Source organism: Apium graveolens, chromosome 3 (genome assembly GCF_009905375.1).
Source record: "Apium graveolens cultivar Ventura chromosome 3, ASM990537v1, whole genome shotgun sequence".
Lineage (NCBI taxonomy): Eukaryota > Viridiplantae > Streptophyta > Magnoliopsida > Apiales > Apiaceae > Apium > Apium graveolens.
Window position 1 is genome coordinate 86800445 of NC_133649.1, and position 9751 is coordinate 86810195.

Below are 9751 nucleotides of genomic sequence, written 5' to 3' on the forward strand. Positions count from 1 at the left end.
ATTCATTGACAAGAGAACACTGATCCGTAGCATGAGAACCTGCACAAAGCGCACAAACCATTGCTATTTGATTAACTCCATATGTAGCTAGAGAGTCAACCTTCATCGACAACGCTTGGAGCTGCGCTGCAATAGCGGTGGCTGCATCGACTTCCAGAATACCTGCTACCTTCCTAGGCATCATCCTCTGAGTTGGGTTTTGATGCTCATTTACAGCCATAGTCTCGATAAGATTATAAGCCTCAGTATAGCTTTTAGCCTATAAGGTGCCTCCAGCTGCTGCATCGAGCATGGGCCTAGATTGGGCCCCCAAACCATTATAGAAACCAGTGATCACCATCCAATCGGGCATTCCATGATGTGGACACTTCCTCAATATTTCCTTGTAGCGTTCTCAAGCTTCGCACATAGATTCTAAAGGTTGCTGCGCAAACTGAGTAAGAGCACTCCTCATAGCAGCAGTCTTTGCCATCAGATAAAACTTCACCAGAAACTTTTGCGCAAGATCTTGCCAAGTAGTGATGGACCCAGCTGGTTCAGAATGTAACCAGTCCTTAGCTTTGTCCCTCAGTGAGAATGGGAAAAGCCTCAGCTTGATAGCCTCATCAGTCACGCCATTATACTTAAAAGTGATGCAGATCTCGACAAAATTCCTTATGTGCATGATGGGGTCTTCAGTTATAGCTCCTCCAAAAGAAACAGAATTCTGTACCATCTGAATAGTGCCCGGCTTGATTTCAAAGGTGTTAGCTTGAATAACCGGATGAAGAATGCTTGAATGAATGTCATCAATTTTTGGCCGAGAAAAGTCCATAAGAGCTGGATCAGCCTGAACAATACGATCACCCATGATTACTAGTTCTTTCTGCTCAGTTCCTGAATCCGAATCTTCAAACTCTATCTTCTCCGGAATATCAAGAACTTCGTCTGTCTCCTCAGCTGTATCTAAAGTCCTCTTGCGAGTACGAGAACGAGTTTGTATAAACGCTCGCTTAAGTACCTGAAACACAACCAGAAACAATAAGTAACAACTACGTCCTAATTACAGAGTCCTAATGACCAATGATGGTAAGTACATAAACTAAACAAATACGCCGAGTCCCCGGCAGCGGCGCCAAAAACTTGTTAGGGTGAAAACACGCGCTAATATTCACGCAAGTATACGCGTTTGCAAGTAATATAGAATACTTTCTAGTTCGTTCCCACAGAGACTCAGACTAATTATTGTTTAATTAAACTCACGCACCAATGTATGATTACTTCTCAATGTTAAGACACTATCACTTAGAATTGTTAACTAAATATTAACTACAATTAATTACTTAGTTTATCACTTAAATAACACTTTAATTAACAATATTAAAACAGTCATGAGATCACAACTTCATTACTACTTCCTTCAATAGTTATTGTTATTACCTTTAGCATGTGACAGTGATGATATTAATCGAATAACACGAAACTGATAAAAGCCAACTTTCATTGTACTAATACCATTCTACCAAACATCCACAATTAAGATAGAAGTTGAATAGTCATCAATTATGTTCAGTTCCTATATGTCTACAGAAATTGACAACACAACTGATTTAAGCACAAGTTATTCCTTTTGATTACACAGGGCAAATAAAACTGTTAGAGTTACCCACTAATCATGCACACCGTACATGAACCTATGCTAGCATGGCAAGTTCTAAATCTCAAGATCCACCGTCGCTTCACAAGAGATTAACACCTTATCTTATATGTTCGCGACGCACATAAGACGAATATGCACAACCAATACTAGATATCATACAATCATCACACACTAAAGTATTAAACAATTAACTAAAGAATTCCATAATAAATCCGTTGTAACCCCATGATCACGATTAGCCCATAAGAGCACTTATCGTCATCATGGGTTCATATGAAATCATGATAAACAAACACAAGAAAATAATAACTAAACTAATTATATTAAATCAGAGTACGTCACAAGAGTAAATAGGTTCAAAGTAAGAAAACTAGCATCCAATGTTACAACGAAACAAGAATCACAAGAAAATATGCTTCCTCTTCGTTGCTGTGTGCTAAAACGGTCTTCTTCCTTATCTCCTTTGCTCCTTGCTTAATACCACGATCCAACCTCGTGAAAACGTCTACAAATCTACTTATATACTAGTCCCATAAAACTTAGATTACATAGAAGTTGGAAGCCAAATAGAAGTAGAAGTCTAAAAATAATTATTTAAATTCCCGACCCTGCGCGGCCGCTCAGGATAGCTGAGCGGGCGCTCGGCTTTCTGTGCGGCCGCTCAGCATAGCTGAGCGGGCGCTCAGGACCCAACTGGAAAATTCCTGAGTTTGCTCCGTTTCTTCGCCGTAATCTATCCCTTTCTTTCCTCTTGCAATGGTGAACACGTGCCAAGGCTTATTCTTGATGATTACTCCTCCGAAATGCAACTAATACCCTGAAATGCATAAACACTAGAAAAACGCATCAAATACACAAAATACTTGATTTCAAGGAACCAATTTAAGCCATTTTAAGATGTTCTAAGTGGTATAAAATGCCACTTATCAACTATCGAGAACTGAATAGGCTGACCATTAAGAATAAGTACCCGTTGCTAAGGATCGATGATTTGTTTGACTAACTGAGAGGTGCGGTATGGTTTTCTAAGATTGATTTAAGGTCTGGATATCATCAACTGAAGATTAAGCCATAAGACATTCTGAAGACCGCATTCAGAACCAGATATGGGCATTATGAGTTTCTAGTGATGGCATTTGGATTAACCAACGCACCAACATCTTTCATGGATCTGATGAATCAAGTATTCAAGAAGTATTTGGATAAATTCGTGATCGTGTTTATAGACGACATTTTGATATATTCCAAGATGGAAGAAGAACATGCAGAGCATTTGAGGGTAGTTCTGGGGATATTATGACAGGAGAAATTGTATGCAAAGTTTTCCAAGTGTGAATTTTGGTTAAAAGAAGTACGATTTCTTTGGCACGTGATTAGCAATAAAGGAGTGGCAGTGGATCCGGAAAATATTGAAGCCATAATCAACTGGGAGAGACCAAAGACACCAACAGAAGTAAGAAGTTTTATGGGATTGGCAGGTTACTACAGAAGATTCGTGCAATATTTTGCAAAGATAGCTACGCCGTTGACAAAGCTCACCAGGAAGAACCAGAAATTTGAATGGGACGAGAAGTGCGAGGAGAGTTTCCAAGAATTAAAGAATAGATTAGTATCTTCTCCAGTGCTAGTCTTGCCAGATGAACAAGGAAATTTTGTGATCTACAGTGATGCGTCTTACAAAGGATTAGGATGTGTTTTGATGCAGCACAACAAAGTAATAGCCTACGCTTCAAGATAACTGAAACCATATGAAGAAAAGTATCCAATGCATGATCTTGAATTGGCAGCTATAGTGTTTGTATTGAAGATATGGAGGCATTATCTGTATGTAAAAAAGTGTGAGATCTACACGGATCACAAGAGTTTGAAGTATATCTTCACCCAGAAGGAATTGAACATGAGGCAAAGAAGATGGCTCAAATTGATCAAGGACTATGACTGTACCATCAACTATCATCCAGGCAAAGCAAATATGGTGGAAGATGCTCTCAACAGAATAGAAAGGTTACACATGATAACTTCATCCGAGGAATTGATCAAGGAGTTTGAGAAGCTTGAAATAGAGGTCAGTATCCCAAGTATATCTACAGATATATTGTGTGCAATATCTTTTCAACCAGAATTCTTAGAGTAGATAAGAAGATGTCAGGAAGAAGTCATGAGCCATGAAAGAGACAGTTTGACAGGAAAAGTGATAGGGAGTCAAAAGGATGATAAAGGGATATTAAGATTTTCTTCCAGAATATGGATACCCAACTTAGACGAGCTAAAAGATGAAATTCTCTAAGACGCTCATAACTCCAGATATTCAATTCATCCCGGGAGTACGAAGATGTACAGAGACTTAAGAGAACTTTTTGGTGGCCAAGCATGAAGAAGGAAATTGCAAAATGGGTGAGTAAGTGTTACACTTTCCAGCGAGTCAAAGCGGAACATCAAAGGCCCAGCGGACTGATACATCCATTGGACATTCCAGAATGGAAGTGGGAACATATCGTGATGGATTTTGTAGTTGGATTACCGAGGACCAGGGCAAATCATGATGCTATTTGGGTTATTATCGATAGATTGACAAAGTCAGTGCATTTTCTTCCTATCAACGAGAGGTTTTCAATGGATAAATTGGTTCGGTTATATCTTAAGGAAATTGTGACTCGACATGGAGTTCCAGTATCCGTAGTTTCAGACAGAGATCCTTGATTTAACTCAAGATTTTAGAGAATTTTTCAGGATTGTCTAGGAACGAAGCTGAATATGAGTACCGCGTATCATCCGCAGACAGATGGTCAAAGTGAAAGGACAATTCAGACTATTGAAATATGCTAAGGGTATGTGCGCTAGATTTTGAAGGAAGTTGGGATGAACATTTGCCATTGGTTGAATTCTCCTACAACAATTGCTATCATGCCAGTATTGGAATGCCGCCTTACGAAGCCTTGTACGGGAGAAGATTCAGATCTCCAATATATTGGGAAAAAGTGGGTGAGAGAAAGATTTTGGGTCTAGAATTGATCCAGCAGACAAAGGAAAAGATAGAACTCATTCGGAAAAGATTAGTAGCGACTCAAGATCATCAACGCAAATATGCTGATCCTGCCAGAAAAGATATGGAATTTGAAGTCGGTGAAGCAGTGCTATTGAAGGTTTCACCTTGGAAGGGTTTATCAAGATTTGGAAAGAAAGGAAAGCTGAGTCCGTATTATGTTGGCCCTTTTAAGATTTTGAAGCGTGTGGGAAAGGTTGTTTACGAGTTGGCATTACCACCTCACATGCAGCATATTCACAATGTGTTCCATGTGTCGATGTTGAAGCGTTATTTGCCTGATTCAAATCATGTGATATAATATGAGTCAATCGAGATTCAGCCAGATTTGTCTTTTGTAGAGCAACTCGTGCAGATTTTAGATAAGAAAGAAAAAGTGCTTAGAAATAAGTCTGTGTCTTTAATGCGAGTCTTGTGGAGGAATCCTAAGGTTGAAGAGTCGACTTGGGAGTTGGAAAGCGAAATGCGATCCAAGTATCCTCACTTATTTTCTTAGGCTGATTCTGAGGACAGAATCCTGTTAAGGGGGGAAGGATATAATATCCGGGAAAAATTATGTGAATATTATATGTTAAATAAATAAATATTATGTGTTTTATAAATTTAAAGTGATTATTGCCATGATATTAGATGTTATAGCTGTTATGTGTGTTTCCGTGCGAATCAGAAAATTTTTTGATTGATTAAAAAGCATTTAAACTGCAATTATATGAATCAGTCTGTAACTTGGACCCGTATTTAATTACATCTTTATCAATGTACCTGTTTTATCTCGTTTATGTGCAATGGAATGTATTTTAAGTGTATTCGGGTTTTTCTATTAATTTAAATATCATTTTGTTTTTCGAAAATATACGGACCAGGACCCCATCGGGACGTTAAACCCCACAAAATATGTGTTTTATTTTTATAAAATTTTTCGTATTGCAAATACCCAGTATTTCTGCATTTTTGAATTATTCGCATTTTTTGGGAAATTTTGACATTAACTTTGTATTTAAATATTTTTAAAATTATTCCCCGTAATTATTATTTTGGGGCTTAATTATTGTAATTTAGGTATAAAAACACCCTTAATTTATTTTAGGGTATAATTTATGTAAAAATATAAATACCAGCAGATATATTTGTTTTTTCATTTTTTTCATTATTTTCAGAAATTTAAGAACAGTTTGGGGGTATAATCTTGTTCTTGAGACAAATCCCTTGATTTTGAGAGATTTACTGAACCTCTGTTAACGCTCTTGTAATCACTCCAATCCTCTCGAAGAGACGGATCTTTTGGTACCAAAATCACAAACTGAGGTGAGCTGATGATTAAAATTGATTTTTTATATTTTTGTTCTTGAAATCGTTTTTGATTTGTGATGATTTTTGGTTGATTTGGATGTTACCAGTAGCTTTAGAATGATGTTTAGGATCGATTTATGTATTTGGTTGCATTGTTTTAGTCCCGGATTGTTAAAACCGTGTTCTTGAGTTTTAGTTTTTTTGATTCGATTTTTCTGATTGTTCTTGAATTTGGGTTAGTAGTTGATGATATAGTTAGTTTGCAAATGATCCCAGCTTTATTTTGACTCTAGTAACGTTGTTTTTGGTAGCGGTTTGGTCGAAATCGGAGTTTTCCGATTGGGTTTCCGGACGTGGGACTGTTCTTGGCTGGAGATGGCGATTGAGAAATCTGGGATGGAGATTGACTGCAGAAACACATAGCTGGAATGGTTTGATGTTGAAATTGAATCAAAAACAGCTCGATTAGAGGGTGTTGGGGTCACCGGCATTGACGAACACGTCGCGGAAACTGGGTCCTCCGGCCACTCCCCACCGCCCTTTGATCTGTTTTCTTGCTTTGGCTGTTCTAAATTTCTGTTTTTGCATTTTTGTTTTAATTTTAAATCAAAATTCTTTTTTCCAATTTCTAAAAATCATTTATGTTATTATAAAAAAATCAATTACTTATCATTTTAAATCCTAAAAATTATTTACTTAATTATTTTAAATTCCTAAAATTAATTTCTATTATTATTTTTAAAAATCTAATTTGATTTAAGTATTTATAATTTATTTTAGTTAATTATTTATGAATCTAATTAATTGATTAAAATCATTTAATCAATTAATTTCATTTATAATTGGTTAAATAAAGTAAATTATTTATAATTAATTCAAATAATTTCTAAAAATTAGTTTGAGGTTTTTATAAATTATATTTTGGTATTTAATAGTCAATTAATATTATTAATAATTGATATAATTCCATTTATTTCTTATTTTATTCATAATAAATAAACCATTCGTCCTACGAAACGAACGCGTATAGACTTGGAAAAATATTACGCTTTCAATAAAAATACCTTTGAGTCCTAATTTCTTTTGTATTGCAATGACATTTGATTTGTGTATCAGTTTGAGATGGTATCTAATCGGTAAATTTTATTAGTGACCCGAATTTAATTCTGAATATACTGAAACCTATGTATTGACAACCTGACTTATGTGTTACATGAAATATGTGATTACATGATATATAAATGACATGATTACGTGCTATGTGATATGCATGCTATCTGTTTACAGTTTTAAAATGCCATGCTTAGTTATAAATGATCGGGTAGATGTCAAGACGTATAATTACGTCGATTGAGTTTGGTTCTGTCAGTTAAGATAGTCCTTTTGTTTATAGAATCAAGTAGCAAGGAGTGTAGTCAAGTATTAGACGGAGTTGGTAACCAGCAGCTATAAGCCAGGGTTTTAGTAAAAAGTTATTGAGCATAACAGGCAAGTATTCTCCCCTATTCTAAATTCAGAATAGCTTATCATTTTACATAATCAAAAATAAGAACTGTTTACAAATACTCGGATAGCGCATTGTATATCAATACTCCTATGTTTATTGACATTCTCATATTCTAGCAATCATTCTGCTATGACAAATCTTTTGATTTGATAGATAGTGAATACTCTGTATAGTGAAACATTGAATTGAGATTAGCGAATGACTAATTGTTCTGGTTATTTCGCCATCATTTGTTGAGATAACTCCGGACCATGTGACAAGGGGAGTTGAATAAATAAGGATGTCATTGATCCGACTCCTTTAATCAAAATTTATTTTGTGAATTGATTATTGGTTAGTGTAAGAGGCCGAGGCACCGGTCTAACGTGAGCTATTATACGAAAGTGTAATATCTTGCTAGGCGAGTATATGCCTTTTCAAGGATATCCAATAGGTACGGTATGGCCGCGGGTTATCGATACCTATATTTACGGTATGGCTGCGGGATACCGGTGCTGTTTCATGACTGATCATCAGGAATAGCATGGTGCATAATTATGTTTGATTAAAATATCGCTTAAACTTTAAAGTTTATATCAGCTTTGATTTTACTCAGATATTGTTATTGTTGTTCACTTACAAACTTCATATCACTTGCTGGGCATCTCTTCGCTCATACTTGTTTATTATTCTAATCTTTCAGCTAAGCTAGAGCAGGCTTGAGTTACAGGCTTGATCGGAAGTCGAGTTCTTGTAGATAGTTTGGTGTGTTTTCCGGTTAGACTATTTTGGGACGCTTGAGTAGTTTAGAGGTTTGTAATAAAATTTGAATAATCTATAAAACCAATTATACTTATGGTTTATAATAACAGTTGGTTTGTATTAGTGCCTGTTCCATACTATAACCTGTGATCGATCCAGTTGCATGCAAGGGGTCATATTTATTATATTATTCCGCTGTCATTATTTTATCATAGTTTATTGGCCAGTGACCCCCAAACCTAGACCCCGGGTTTGGAGGGCGTCACATCTAAGTGTGTGGTGATTGTATGATATCCTAGTATTGGTTGTGCTTATTCATCTTATGAGCATCGCGAACTTATAAGATAGCGTGTTAATCTCTATTGAAGTGACAGTGAATTTAGAGGTTTAGAACTTGCCATGCTAGCATATGTTCATGTGTTTGTTATGCATGATTCGTAGGTAATTTTAATCATCTTACTTGCCCTATGTAATCATGATAGATAACTTGCGCATTAAACCTTTATGTTGTCAAATTCTATAGACATATAGGGTCTCAACATATTTGGTTTCTATTCAGCTTCCATCTCTTTTGTGGATGTCTGGTAGTAGGATATTCGTACAACAAAAGTTGGCATTTACTAGTTTCGTGTTATCTGATTAGTTGTCATCACCATTGCATGCTAAGGTTAAGAACAATGACTTTGAATGAAGTAGTAATGAAGTTAGAATCCCATGTTTGTCTCATATAAGTAATTCAACCTTAATTCTCTTAGTTAATGTTAGTTAGTATAATTTCTTAGTTTAATCAAAACCGAAATTGTTATATGTCTTAGCATTGAATGATAGCCATATTATTGTTACATAAGTGCATAAATTGAACTTAACTTAAACCAGTCTCTGTGGGAATGAACTAGAAAGAATTCTATATTACTTGCGAACGCATATACTTGTGTGTAATTTTAGCGCGTGTTTTCGCCCTAACACAAGGTAGTAGGGATCCCAACTCAGGATGAGCTGTATGAATTTCTGGACTTCATCAACTACTCTGAGAAGATTAACTTGGGTAGTTTGAACAAGAAAAATTTGAGAAGAGAGTGGTCTTTTCTATTTGATTTTGTGATAAAAGCATTCAAATGCTGGAAATCAGGATTTGACAACATTTCTAGTGTTTTCCAGAAGCTGCTCTGCTCAATGGCTCACAACAAACAAATCAGTGTTGGACACTACATTCTGGAGGAACTGAGAACCAGGCTGAGCATGCCATTCACTTCAATATGTAAAGAAATTTTCCTTCCTAGATTCATTAGGTCTACTTTAAATCATAAAGTGAATGACATACATATGCTTGAAGGTGTAGATAGGTCACTAATAGACAACTATATGCAAGTGTCCAAAATTCTATTTGGATCACTACTAAAAATAAGGTACAGGTGGGTCTTAAGTTAACACCTTTCATGATTGAAAGATTTAAGACCTATCCTTACCCCATGCCTGACATAAGAACCAATGTAAGTCAAGCTAGTGCAATAATGGTTCCTAAGCCTGTGGA

The 9751-nt window shown here is 36.0% G+C and overlaps 1 non-coding gene across 1 annotated transcript; it reads left to right on the top strand.

Annotated features, from left to right (window-relative positions):
• Positions 1 to 350: 350 nt before the first annotated feature.
• On the top strand, positions 351 to 457 carry LOC141715904 (small nucleolar RNA R71). The gene has a single exon (XR_012572646.1). It is a non-coding gene; the product is annotated as a small nucleolar RNA R71 (small nucleolar RNA).
• The last annotated feature ends 9294 nt before the right edge of the window (positions 458 to 9751 follow it).